The sequence below is a fragment of the Argopecten irradians genome, chromosome 9 (assembly GCF_041381155.1).
Source record: "Argopecten irradians isolate NY chromosome 9, Ai_NY, whole genome shotgun sequence".
Taxonomy (NCBI): Eukaryota; Metazoa; Mollusca; class Bivalvia; order Pectinida; family Pectinidae; genus Argopecten; species Argopecten irradians.
The window spans coordinates 34,148,843-34,162,656 of NC_091142.1; the positions used below are offsets into that span (position 1 = coordinate 34,148,843).

The window sequence follows — 13,814 nt, forward strand, 5'->3', positions numbered from 1 at the left end:
GCGACATCACCTACTTTTATTTTCCACCGATTTTAATAATTTCTTCAAAGTTTGAATTAATGTTTTCTGGCCACATTTGAAAAAAAAATTAATAACGAATATTCCGAAGCTGCAGTTAATTAAATATTTCATAGAAAAAAATCGGCATTGTAACTTTTTAACATCGATCCAATATACATTGGTATTACGTTCATAAAACCATGAACACTCTTATAATGATTCATTAATTGGCACCAATTACCATTGAAGTCCGATTATTGTTTAATAGGAAACTATTCTGCGTTCACACTGTTTCCTGAATTGGTATTGGGAAAATCTGAGAAAACGATATTTTTGTAAAGGGGCCGAATATACCCGTAGACGCTCTAGCGTTATTGCAATATAAAATTAGTCCCAATATGCTTTTGCAACACAAGTCGACCTCACATTAACATGCATGCATACATATGTAAATGAAGTGACTAGGCCTAGATCTAGTCCCATAAACCAATTTACGCAGTGTATGTGTCTGGAACTATTTGTCATCGCCAATCTTATGGAGAAAGAAGCATGTTAACTCATTTTATCTCATTTCAACTTACACCAGGACCTATTTGTTCCGTATAGACTCCTCTGACCAGTGCTCGAACAAAAAACACGGATTTTGGCTGTTGAAATTAAAATAGTAAGCAATAATTGATGTTTGTATTATTGTAACTTTTTTTAGTTTTTTTAGTTTTGTAACTTTGGACAGACTTATGGCGAATATTTCTCAAAATAGCAACAAAAATATTTTCTAAATCCACAACCTGTTCATATTCGACAAAAATCTAAGTGGATAATACACCGGAAATAATGGTCTTACACGCGTTTTAACGGGGCGGGAAGTGAACCAAAATTGAGAAAATCACATTTTTTCGTTATTTATGCCAAAATGTGTTGCAAGTGTTATTTTTATTTATGAAAAAAAAATTGCTATCATTATAGCATAATTAAACATTTTTAGAATATTTCTACCTTTCATGCGATGCTGTTTATATTGGCGATCGTCAATTTTGTGATTTGCCGTCAGACGTCGTCTGCTCATATTCAAATTACGGAACTGCTAAGCGAACTTTTCTTATTGGCAGAAGAAAAGTGACAACACAAACCATAATTATTATGCACCATGAACAAAAGAATCGACTGATTTTAGGAATGAGAAGCGACAAATAAATAGGTGTTCGAGCTCTGGTCAGGTGAGTCTACTCCAGTTGATCCGCGACCCCCTCCCCTCCCCATTCAATGAGAAAACAAGATTGATAGGTTACCCAGTACTGCAGAAACAATTTATTAACACTGTTACTGAGTTTCACTGTATTTAATAGTTTCAATATTGGTGGTAATGCTGTATATTTCTGTGACAATGTCATTATTAGATAGAAAGGGATATGTGGCACCAAATCAAATCGGGGCACAATTTGACAGCACACCGCCACAAGGGCCTCGCTTCACTTAAAAACCGACATTAGATTTATTTAGATTGTGACAATGTGATGCACATCGACTCATTTGATAGATAGACAAACTTACATTTCACTTACGCATATGTCTGCATATCTTCTCCACTCTGCTGCGACGACGCCATGTTTCCCACCTCTCAATGATCACGTGGTCATGTGGTACGGTCAGGACCTTGTGCTTTGTCGTCTGGTCAGAAGCGCTTGAGTGACCCCAACCAGCGTTCGTATTTAGATTTAATTACCTTCTTTACAACTTTCGGTTTTTGGATGCCGTTGTCTGTCGTTGCAATATCCTCCCGACCAATGGTCTGGGCAACTAAAGGTATTAAAGTATGAAAACATTATCTTTAGATAAAAATAAATAACAGCAAATGATAAACAATAAATCTGACAACTAAGGATAGGATAAAAAACAGACAATATAAGAGACGGAACAATATCAGTAAAGGGTGACATCTGGACAAGTGTGCATTAAACTGAAGTTTGTTTGTTTGTTTGATTAATTAACGTCCTATTAACAGCTATGGTCATGTAAGGACGGCCTCCAATGTATGTGGTGTGTTGCGTGTATGTTGTGAGAGGTGCGTGTTTTGGGAGACTGCGGTATATTCCGTGCTGTATTCTTGAATTATAGTGTTCATTGGTTTGTCATCAAACACGACCGTATTGCATGATAAATAGTGCATGAAACTATGATTACGAGTTTTGTAGCTGCTGATGGTCACATAATTTCCGTCAAACGTTGCACCGTAAATATCATTAAATATTACAATTAACTATGCTAAAATATACTTCTCACCTTCGTTGTGTTGGAGCATTGTGGAAAATACCAGATTGTAGTTTTTCTTGTACAAACGCGATGTCGAAACAACGCTATGACCAATATTGCGTTGCCTACTAAGAGCATTGTGACGTCAGAATATCTCATATCTGAGGAATTGTCTAGACTGAACCAACGGACGACGTCATTGAACAACAAGTACGCTATGTTGTTCAGTGGGAATCTACCCGCACACACAAGATGATTAAACGCCACATAGTCCTCGAGCTTCCTTACTCGCTTAAGTTCCCCATTTACAGAAGGGACCAAGGAAATTAGTTCCTCATATCCTCCGCATCTCTCCGACTCTTCGTCATCATGTGTTATCCCAAGATCTGCATCGTCCGAGCCCTCACCTGAACACTTCATAATTTGCTTGAATTGGCTATCTTTCGGTAAAACATTTCTCCTGGAAATCTGGATTTTTTCGACCTTGAATAGTTATTGTTCTGTCCTCCTCTACAGAGCTCGGGTGTGATGCATGCGCTCCGTCTTACTTTTCCGGCGACGTACATAATGTAGCTTTAATGTCAAGTCACTACACAGCCAATATTTCCTAACCTGAATTTCAGGTCAAGATTTCTTGACCTGAAATTCTGGTCAATTTCAGGTCAATTTTAGGTCAAGAAATCTTGACCTGAAATTCTGGTTAAGATTTCCTTGGGTGACTTTCAGGTCACCCAAAAATTTTCAAATTTTCTTTGGATCATTTACTGGATACTGTTATGGCTTTCATAGATCTACTTTCTATTAAAAATAATTTGTAAAATGGTCTATTAAAATGATTCCTCCAGTATAAAAACGTCTGAAAAATGAAGAGAAGACATTGTAAGTGTTTTTAAAGCAGTATTTATTTTGCAGTTAAGAAAAAAAACCCTGCTACATAAAACTTAAGCAAATGTTTTGCTTATCATTTGTAGCAAAGAGCGATAACTCTTTACCAATATCTTGTTTGATCATCACTTTGGACAGAGAAATATGCAGATTATGCACGATATATATACCGGTATGTACAAAAGTTCTTGCTCTGACACATAGCAATTGTACTTATAATTACACAATTCGGTAATAATTGGTATATACACTGATTAAGTTAACTTTTTACATATATGTCCATGCTTTGTACAAAGAATGACGTGGGTTTTGTCAGTGTGATATATATGGAGCTGTGTATATGGCCAGAGGTGTTGCCTTGTAGCCAATCAAATCCCTTGTTGCCATGGTCAAGCCTGTTACTTGAGAGTAGCCGTCGCTTGTTGACCTAACCAATAATTCAGACAAACAGAGTATGGACTCCTCACTCCAATTTAGGGGTTACAGGCACTGACTGGCCCCAGATTTCTGCAATCTCATACCAACAGAAGGCAGCAGTCCATCCATTTAGGGAGAAAGAAAACCTAAAAAAATAGAAATAAAAAACAAATGCCACAATGAATATGATGTTGACTAAGTAAATATCATGATAGCATGTACACGTATGTATTACTAGATGTTTCTGTGGTTTGCCGGAATGCATAAAATATGAATATTGGTCTTAATTAACCGCAAGTAAAAAAGAAAAAAACATTTTGTTTATTTGTTCGTCAAATTACCCATTGTTATTCATCCCGAAAACCATTTGTGTGTCTTTTACCAAGTTAATTAATTATGGACATTTGACCCATTCGAAGGTATTACAACATGTATTTAAAATTCTACAACTAAAAAGTCCTTATTTCTTACATTAGAAATGTATGTGTTTCAAACAAGGTAAATGTTAACCACATTATTTAAAATTTACAAGCGGGAACTTAATGTCACAAAAGAAATATATTGACTAAGTAAGTTTCATAAATTTCAGAAAGGCGACTCGTATTTAAGTATGAAATCATTGCAGATGTGAAAAAATACATGAACTTCGTAGCCGAAGAGGCATGGCTAGTTTGCTGATCTTCAATTTTCAAACACTGTCACGTCTGGAGAAAAGTGCTGTTTGTGGCCATGCATTTTAATGTGGTCAGTCTGAAATATTCAACAGTTGTCATTAATAAAGTTTTACAACAAAGAGGCTACAATACTAGTGCCTTTTTGTTATGATCAATGCCGAGACAGAATTGAACTACATATGTATCCTTCAAATTTCATCACCATAAGTCATATATTTAACACTTCAGAAATGCAGGGCTTTGTAGGATATTATTAGATAAGAAGAGGATGAAGAGCCAGTTCTTATACAATATATCTCAACTCATTCAAAGGGATTTTGTTTGTTTGTTTGTTTGATTTATTAACGTCCTATTAACAGCTATGGTCATGTAAGGACGGCATCCCATGTATGCGGTGTGTTGCGTGTATGTTGTGCGAGGTGAGTGTACTGGGAGACTGCGGTATGTTCGTGTTGTATCTTCTTGTATAGTGGAACTGTTGCCCTTTTTATAGTGCTATATCACTGAAGCATGCCGCCGAAGACACCAAGCAACACACCCCACCCGGTCACATTATACTGACAACGGGCGAACCAGTCGTTCCACACCCTGTATGCTGAACGCTAAGCAGGAGCAGAAACTACCACTTTTATAGACTTTGGTGTGTCTCGACCAGGGTATAGAATCCAGAGCCTTCCTCACAGGGGCGAACGCTCAACTCAAGGCCAAAAGTGAGGCGGTGCCAAGGGAGGCATTAGGAAAGATAAAGTCAGTTAGAAAGAAGAGAAAAGATAAGATCCTAAATTTAGTCGCCTTTTACGATCATGCAATAGGGGCAGCAGGTACAATTCTAACGCAAAGGGAAGATATTATGAAGTATACATGTATATTGTATAATATACCACATGAGTTATAGCAATCTGATTTTAAAGTTAATTATGGAATAAAACTTACAATGAATAAAAACTTTGCTCCCAATACACTTATCAATACAGTGACATTCATATGTACAATATCATACAAACTTTTTTACCACATTTTGTTTGCTTACCAAATAAAAAAGTTTGGGTAAGTTCTTCTTGCCCAGTCCTTGAATATTTTCTTGATTAAAATCAATTTTATATCTCCGGTATTTACTTTCAAAGACATCAATCTGTCAAATCTGGAAAATTAATGAAAAATAAACTAATGATGGCAAATTAGCATGTTTGTATCTCTGACATATACATGTATGTACATGTATACATTTTGTGTATATGTAACTATATGTACCTATAGGTTAACTACCCGTATTTACTTGGGGTTATTGAATCAATATTGCAAGTAAGGTTCTTTAAAGATTTACTTTTCCCTATTACACCATGCTGATAACTGTTCTCTTAAAATAAACTTTTACAGAACTATCGAATCAGTTAAAAGTTCTATAAATGTCCTCATCAAAGACTAAACATAAAAAATGTAATTATAAGTATCCACAATTAATTTCAATATTCTATATTTTCATGATAGCAAAATATTAGAAATATATTATTAAATAATCATATAATTATATTTAGCCATTGGTTGCCAGTTATTTAATATAAATAATCTATGCATTTCAAAATTGCATATTGATAAGATTCACAAAGAAAACATCAATGTTGGATCTGTATTAATATTCAGTTGACACAATATGTACCATAGATAAATTTAAGAACAAATTAAAGAATGTTTACAAAACATTCATGCCATCATTGAATCAGGAGTGAGGATTATATTAATTATAACATTATTATTGTATCTAAATTAAACACTACTCTGGTATTTCTATTTTCTTAGTCTAGTGATTTTTTTTCATTAAAAAAGCTGTGTCGAAAACATGAAGGGATCCTTTCCTGGTAGGTACATGTACATAATTATGCACTATATTAATTTGTGAAGCTGCAGAATGTATACCAATGTAAACTTCACCATTAACATATATAAACATTATCCATAATGGTGTGGAATTTATACAATTACCACACTGAAGTTGTGATAACACTAACAGCTAGTGTTCATATTTTATTTGATTTCTAATTTCCTGTTTTATTTGATTTCTTATTTAACCTTTATTCTTTATATAAGCCTATTTAAGCAAGGTTATGGACAATAGAGAATGATGACAGTCTTGAATCTTATAAATATTATATGTAGATTTATGTAGTCTACATGTAGGGTACAATTAATGTACATGTATACTTCTTCATGCCAATCATGATTATAAAGGTAATTTGAAGGATTCATTACAGTATGGGTTGTGACAATCTAATTCACTGAATATGGATATGAATACACTCCATACAGGACCTGATGATACACAAACTACTAGACTCTACATAGAGTAGACCAACAAACAGTAGGCCTATCGGACATATTGTATACACCTTTATTTATTGGGTCAGATGGACTTGGCTTTCTTACGGATTTATTTTGGCTTTAACTTTAGGTACTTTGTAAATACATGGAGTCATAAAAAGACACACTAAAACTACTGTCTTAATCAGAACCTCTCCGCTTCCGGGCGGCACAGGATTTATTTTTCATCAGATGTTGGCTTCTCAAACTTACTTTGTGATTGTCGTATTTTGTTCGATAACATAGTTAAGCTGCTTGTAATATCGCTGACAGTTAGGCATCCTAGTCGTAGTGTACCGGCAAACATCATATATCGTAATGTATTACACCACATTCACTAATATTGACGATATAATCAAAATATTGTGACAATATCATAGGCCACCGTCTTGATCTGTTGTCACAGACTCCATCCAATCTGGGTTGATGAGATGCTTGACTCCGCCGATCCGTAAATGATAAACATATCGATGATCAAGATTTGAACTAGAGCGCCATCTATATCGAGCAGACGTAAACAACAGCACGTGCGCGTTTTGACTACAGAGGCCGGGATGTTGACAATCTTCCGTAGAAAATGAGTAGAGGCGAAAGAAGTTGTTTCAGGTAATCCGTCGATATGAATATGAAATTTAGACGAATTTTTTCTCTCTCATAAAACAAACGAGGTTGTTGTTTTGTTGATCAGACAATATTTGTGAAAAGTTTCATTGGGGTCCTGACCCGGCCCTTGGGATATTTTTTCCTTGCGGTTATTTTATTAGATTTCCCTAGGAATGTGATTCGTTAAGCCCATAACTGCAATAATTGGCAATTTAGGAAAAATTTAATAGAATTATGACAGTAAATTGAAATTTTGTCAAAATACAGAAAAAATATGACTATTAAGTAGCCTAGCCAGTACATGTAAATCACAGGAGCTTGACGTTTTGTCAATTGTACATGTACGGTATGTAAATATACAATATACATATATAAACTACTCCTATTGATTTTCAGTACCATATTTAAAAGTGGTTTTAAGTATAGGGGTACCTGTACAAGAAAAAGAATAAAAAAAAGATCAGTCAGAAGGTGATATCTTTTAGCTAAAACAGTAGCTAATTTGTTGCAGCTAATGACAAGTATTGTACAATGTAGAACTACATTTGTACTTTATGCTAGGCCTATTAAAACTAAAGTCAAGATACAAGTTCTTAAAAAAAACCCAAGTTACAAATTGCATTGTCTATATAGAATAATTATCATTGTATGTAAAACATCACGCCTTTCATAAAACATTCTAAGTGTCATAATGACACAGATTTATTGTTAATTTATTCTGATTTGTTGGTTTTCTTATTATTATGTTAATTACATGTTGAGTAAAATATTGTAACAGGCAACTACATTTGTACATGTAGGCCTATGCTGTGTATAATAAAATTGACTGACTGCTGTATTGATATTTGTGATGAAATTCGTGTTATTTGGGGATATTTAATAATTGTAATTGTAGTGTAAATGCATGCCTGTTGGTATCTCTAGCTATGCAGGTTGCTAATACATGTATATATATTTGGACATGAAGTACATCATGACATGACTGACTAATATTACCTTATTGCAGTTACAACGATACATTAAATGGTTTCTAATAAAGTATCAAATATAACACGCACACAATATCTTTATGAAGAACCATACGTGGAAAATAAGGGACTGACTTTATTTCATAAGAACAATTCCATACGACATCCTTAAGCTTTTGCAATAACTTATTTTATGAAAGAATTATGTAGAATTCTATATACAGTAAACATGTCAGATGCTACATGTATATATGATTTTTCCTGAAACTTTTAAAATTTAATTTAATTAAACACTGGTAATGCTGAGTCATCTGATTTATTGTATATATAACCCAAAAAATGTTAAAAGAAACTTGAACATTTTTTTTATCTTACTATGACTATTTTAGAGGGAAAAAACCAATGCATTTGATGACAAAGTGTTCTTTATTTCCAGAACAGTGTACAATATGATTCCGACTTCTAATGAAAGTGTTAACACAGTATGCCATCTCCAGTATATTACATGCAGTTTTATTTTGACGTAGATTCAGCTAAATAACTTGTAGATCATGTTCAGTTGAAATGTAAATGTTTCTCTTTTACATTTCAGGGATTGCAGTGGCAAGAAGATCAAGTAAAGGACTTTTGGAAGATAAATAACAAAAAGCAGAAAACAGACTTTGTCATTGTTTTCCTATGGATGGGGAGGGGGAGGGAGGGGAGGAGGGTTCTAGGCTGTGTAACAGATCCTCTACGAAAAAAATCGACCCACTAAAGTCGAAGTTCCTAGAAAAAAAGAGTTGAAGAAGGTGAACCTCTTTGAATGTGAATCGTTTAAAGCTATCATGAAGTGACAAAACAATCTGTGATTGTCATTTCTTCTTTTAATAGATAAATGTATTTACAACATGTACGTATATCTACATGTACATGTATATAAAACTTAAACAATATGCTATGGTGAAGAATACTTGTTAAAATGTGATTTTTTTGTCAGACAATATTGATTTCTATTCTGTAATTTCTATAAGACCTCGCTAGGTTGTCTCCTGATGGTAGCATTACCCGACTGTACGTGTTGAAGGAGGTTATAAACATGTGCGGATGCTGCAACCTAGTAGCCTCGTGACCTGATCATTTGGAATGTTTAGGGCCATAAGCTCCTTGCTATGAACTGGATGCGGTCCTTTATATCCACCAAGTTCATGGTTTAGAAGTAGTTAAGCCGCCTCTGCTACTTTTGGTCACGCTCATTCCTTATGGTCAGTAAAGTTGAAAATGTCAAGGAAAAAAACAATTCAATGGTCACATTTTAATGACAAAATTCACCAAACATTCCTCAGTAGTGTGATTGCAACACCTGATATGCTCAGAAATGGCTACAAATTCTAACAATACCCTGATGCAAGTGAACCATTTACCTGGAAATGACATTGACAGTAAAATTGATCTGAAAATGACATGAAGAAAACTTGACCTGAAATTGACCTGAAATTCTGGTCAATTTCTGGTCAAATTGACCTGAAAGGAGCAGAAATGTCAGTTTCATGTTAAAAATTTAACCTGAATTTGACCAGAATTTCATATGAATTTGACCAGAATTTCACCTGAAAATGACCTCAGAAAATTGAGGTCAATTTCAGGTTAAAAGTCTAACCTGAAATTGACCAGAATTTCACATGAAATTGACCAGAATATAATTTGAGGTCAATTTCAGGTTAAAAAACTAACCTGAAATTGACAAGAATTTCACATGAATTTGACCAGAATTTGACCTCAGCGAATTTTAATGTGAAATTCAGGTTAGTTTTTTAACCTGCAATTGACTGTTCTGCTCCTTTCAGGTCAATTTCAGGTCAAAATTTCAACCAGAAATTCTGGTCAATTTCAGGTTAGGGAATATTGGCTGTGTATGACATTCAATCCGGTGGCAGGTAGCCCCGCGGAACGTATCAAAATTTTCCGGGCGGTAAAAACAAATATGAACGGCCATCACCTGTAAACGCAAAGAAAAAAAAAATGGTCAATGGAAAAACGTATTCATAGCCATGGTTTACAATTCAAAAGTAAAACTTAATATTGCTATTATATTATGACATCTGCACTTGAATCACACCAGGTGCAGTTGTATTTCTTTAAAAGAATTTAACAAAATTGCCAGCAAATAAACAAACTGATCGTGTATACAAAATCTACAGACTAACCAACAGTCATCATCTTCGTCTGGTAGGCCTACTTTTCCATTGACACCTTTACATGAGATCTACGAACACATAGACGTCGGAAGAAAACTTTACATCTGTCGTTTGGAAGACTATACATTATCTGTTTTAAACATATTGTGAAGGTTGTCATTTTAATGATGCCAATCCCCCGTACATCGTCTTTATCACACAATGATGAAAATGGAAAATTTTGGAAAAGGCTGAAATTTATTTTTTTGTGGAAAATTATATGAAATTACAGGTACTAGGAACCTATTTTCTGAAAGTCAAAAAGGCTGAAATCAGCCAATCGCCTGAACATTTTCATCCCTGAATTCACATCAACCAAGCCCCCGTACACAAGCTAAATTTTGAGTCGTCTTGTTGAAACATCCATGGCTGAATTCCACACCTCCTTTCAATATTTTACTTTGACCGTCTTCGTGGAGCAACTTAAATTTAGATTTTTATTTTTTACATTTTAAAATACATGTATTTAAGCATGTTGAATTTTGCTCCAACAGGGCGGCCAAAGTGAAAAATCCATATTTCGTCCGATTTTTTTCCACTCTTTTCTCTGGGATTTTTCAGGTAAGACTAACACGAAAAATGGCAACCGGAACGAATCTTATTTACGAAATTCTTCACGATGCTTTTCTAAGAGGAATAGAATTTAATTACAAAATCTTATTGAAAAATGATTTACATAAAATTTGAAGACGTTTTTTAAATAAAATTTGCAAGGATAATTGCATTTTTAGGTCATCTGACCCGAAGAGTCAGGATCACCTTGGCCTATAGTCATCATGCTTCGTCCGTCGTCGTCCGCCGTGTGCCGTGAGTAAACTTTTCCCATTTTGAACTTCTTCTACCAGTACGATTTGGCTGAAACTTGCATGAAATAATTCTGACATGGTATTGACCAAGTATTGTTATTTTTCAGGTCGATCAGAACAGCTGTGGACATACTAGGTCCTCTACCCCGCAGCAAGAAAGGCAATAAATATCTTCTTGTTGTAGATGATTACTTCACCAAGTGGGTGGATGCTTTCCCGGTTCCGAATGAAGAGGCTAAAACGATAGCCAGTAAATTGGTAGAAAGAGTATTTTGTGCATTTGTAGTGCCTATGCAACTCGATAAAGATAAGGGAACCAATTTTGAATCCTACCTGTTTAAAGAAATGTGTCAGATTATTGGGATCTATAAGACTCGTACCACGGGTTATCGACCCCAATTTGTTGGAATGGTTGTGCGAGCAAACCAGACAATAGAAAATATTTAAGAAATTTGTTTCTAACAATCAAACCGATTGGGACGAGTATATTCTTATGCTGATGATGGCATATATGTCATCGGAACACGAGGCCACAGGGTTTAGTCCATGTACACGGATGATGGGAAGGGAGATAAATCTTCCAGTAGATCTGTGCTATGGCAGTCCTATTAAAGAAAATTATACAAGTCAAACATCAGATTACACTAGAAATTTATTAGATCATATGTTAAATGTACATGAGATAGCAAGACGAAATTTAAATATTTCGCACACCAGAATTAAGAAACAGTATGGCAATAAAAGTAAACAATCTACATATAGTAGAGGTGACTTATTCTGGTTAAATAATACATATAGGTATGTAGGAAAGTGTCGGAAATGACAAAAACTATGCCACGGACCATATACTATTACCAATATGTTGAATGATATTATATACAACTTTACAAGAGACACCTAGGTTAAAGCCTAAAGTGGTCCATCATGATCACCTGGGACCGTATCAGGGTGACACTGCTGACACAGCAAAAAAAAAAAAAAAAAAAAAAAAAACATTGGTTGAACTGAATCGAATTGTCTTGTTGACCAGTTTCAAACTTACTGATTTGCTTTTGAAGTTATTTTATATACACCTGTTTTTGTAAACTTGCATGCAAATGCCATAACCTGGGAACAAGATAATGTATAACTTACAATCACAGGTTCACATGGCCTGTAATTCTTACCGGCAGAAACCTGTCACATCAAATGGTAACATAATCATACTTATGAGTCGAGTTTTCCATGATTCTCTCTGCCAGAACAGACTCACCAGTATGTATTTGTGTTGAAATTGCTGAGCATGACGTTTATACAGGAATGTACACTGTCTGTTGGATTAGAGCAACGTCCCGCCATCAGAGGTTTTTTTTTATTAATCAATGTCTTCCCATGTTTGCGCAATTTTGTGAGTACGAGGAGGTGCGGGTGTATGGCCATCAGAGCGCAACAGTTCCACTATACAAGACACAACACGAACATACCACAGTCTCCCAAAACACGCACCTCACACAACATACACGCATCACACTGAAAACATGGGAGGCCGTCCTTACATGACCATAGCTGTTAATAGGACGTTAATGAATCAAACAAACAAGCCATCAGAGCTCAAATTAGCTATGGCATGATACTCGTCGGCATAGGTTAACATCTACTATGTTTAAGCATGTACATCAGTACTATTACTAAGTCATCGAGGGTTGACAGAACTTATGTGTTGTAACTTTATTTGTGAAATGCAGACAAGAATATCATAAGGAAAGGATTCACTTTAATGTAGTGAAATGGCAACGAATAAAGTTGTTATTGGACAGTTTCTACTTTGATCATTTCTGATATATCCCGATACATCAATGGAAACTGACAAGTCATTTAAGGATTACAATGTGTATGTGTAGGGCAGCAGTAGCACCTGAAGAACAAGAGGCCCAGAGGACCTGTATCGCTCACCTGGTTTGTAATGCCAAGTAATGTTCTGAATATAAGTTCATTGTTTCTTTTCTGAAGAAATTTGGATATTTACCTCTAATTCCCCTATTGGGCCCCACTCTTTCTCCTCCAGGGGGGTCAAAGCCAAAATTTATACGAATTCTGTTAACCCCAAGGATGTTTCTGGCCAAATTTGGTTACAATCCATGCAGAACTCTAAGACAAGTAGAATTTTTTAGGATTTACCTCTATTTCCCCTATTGGGCCCCGCCCCTCCTGCCCCCAGGGGGTCAGAGCCAAAATTTATACAAGTTCTGTTCCCCTTCCCCCAAGGATGTTTGTGGCCAAATTTGGTTACAATCCATGCAGAACTCTAGGACAAGTAGCAATTTATAGGATTTACCTCTATTTCCCCAATTGGGCCCCATCCCTCCTGCCCCAAGGGGGTCAGAGCCAAAATTTATACAAGTTCTGTTCCCCTTCCCCCAAGGATGTTTGTGGCCAAATTTGGTTACAATCCATGCAGAACTCTAGGACAAGTAGCAATTTATAGGATTTACCTCTATTTCCCCAATTGGGCCCCATCCCTCCTGCCCCAAGGGGGTCAGAGCCAAAATTTATACAAGTTCTGTTCCCCTTCCCCCAAGGATGTTTGTGGCCAAATTTGGTTACAATCCATGCAGAACTCTAGGACAAGTAGCAATTTATAGGATTTACCTCTATTACCCC

The 13,814-nt window shown here is 35.5% G+C and overlaps 1 long non-coding RNA gene across 1 annotated transcript; it reads right to left on the reverse strand.

Annotated features, from left to right (window-relative positions):
* Positions 1 to 3,165: 3,165 nt before the first annotated feature.
* Positions 3,166 to 6,998, reverse strand: LOC138330951 (uncharacterized). The gene is made up of 4 exons (XR_011209634.1): positions 6,795 to 6,998; positions 5,257 to 5,367; positions 4,192 to 4,302; positions 3,166 to 3,698 (listed from the first exon to the last, which is right to left on the reverse strand). It is a non-coding gene; the product is annotated as an uncharacterized lncRNA (long non-coding RNA).
* Between the last annotated feature and the right edge of the window lie 6,816 nt (positions 6,999 to 13,814).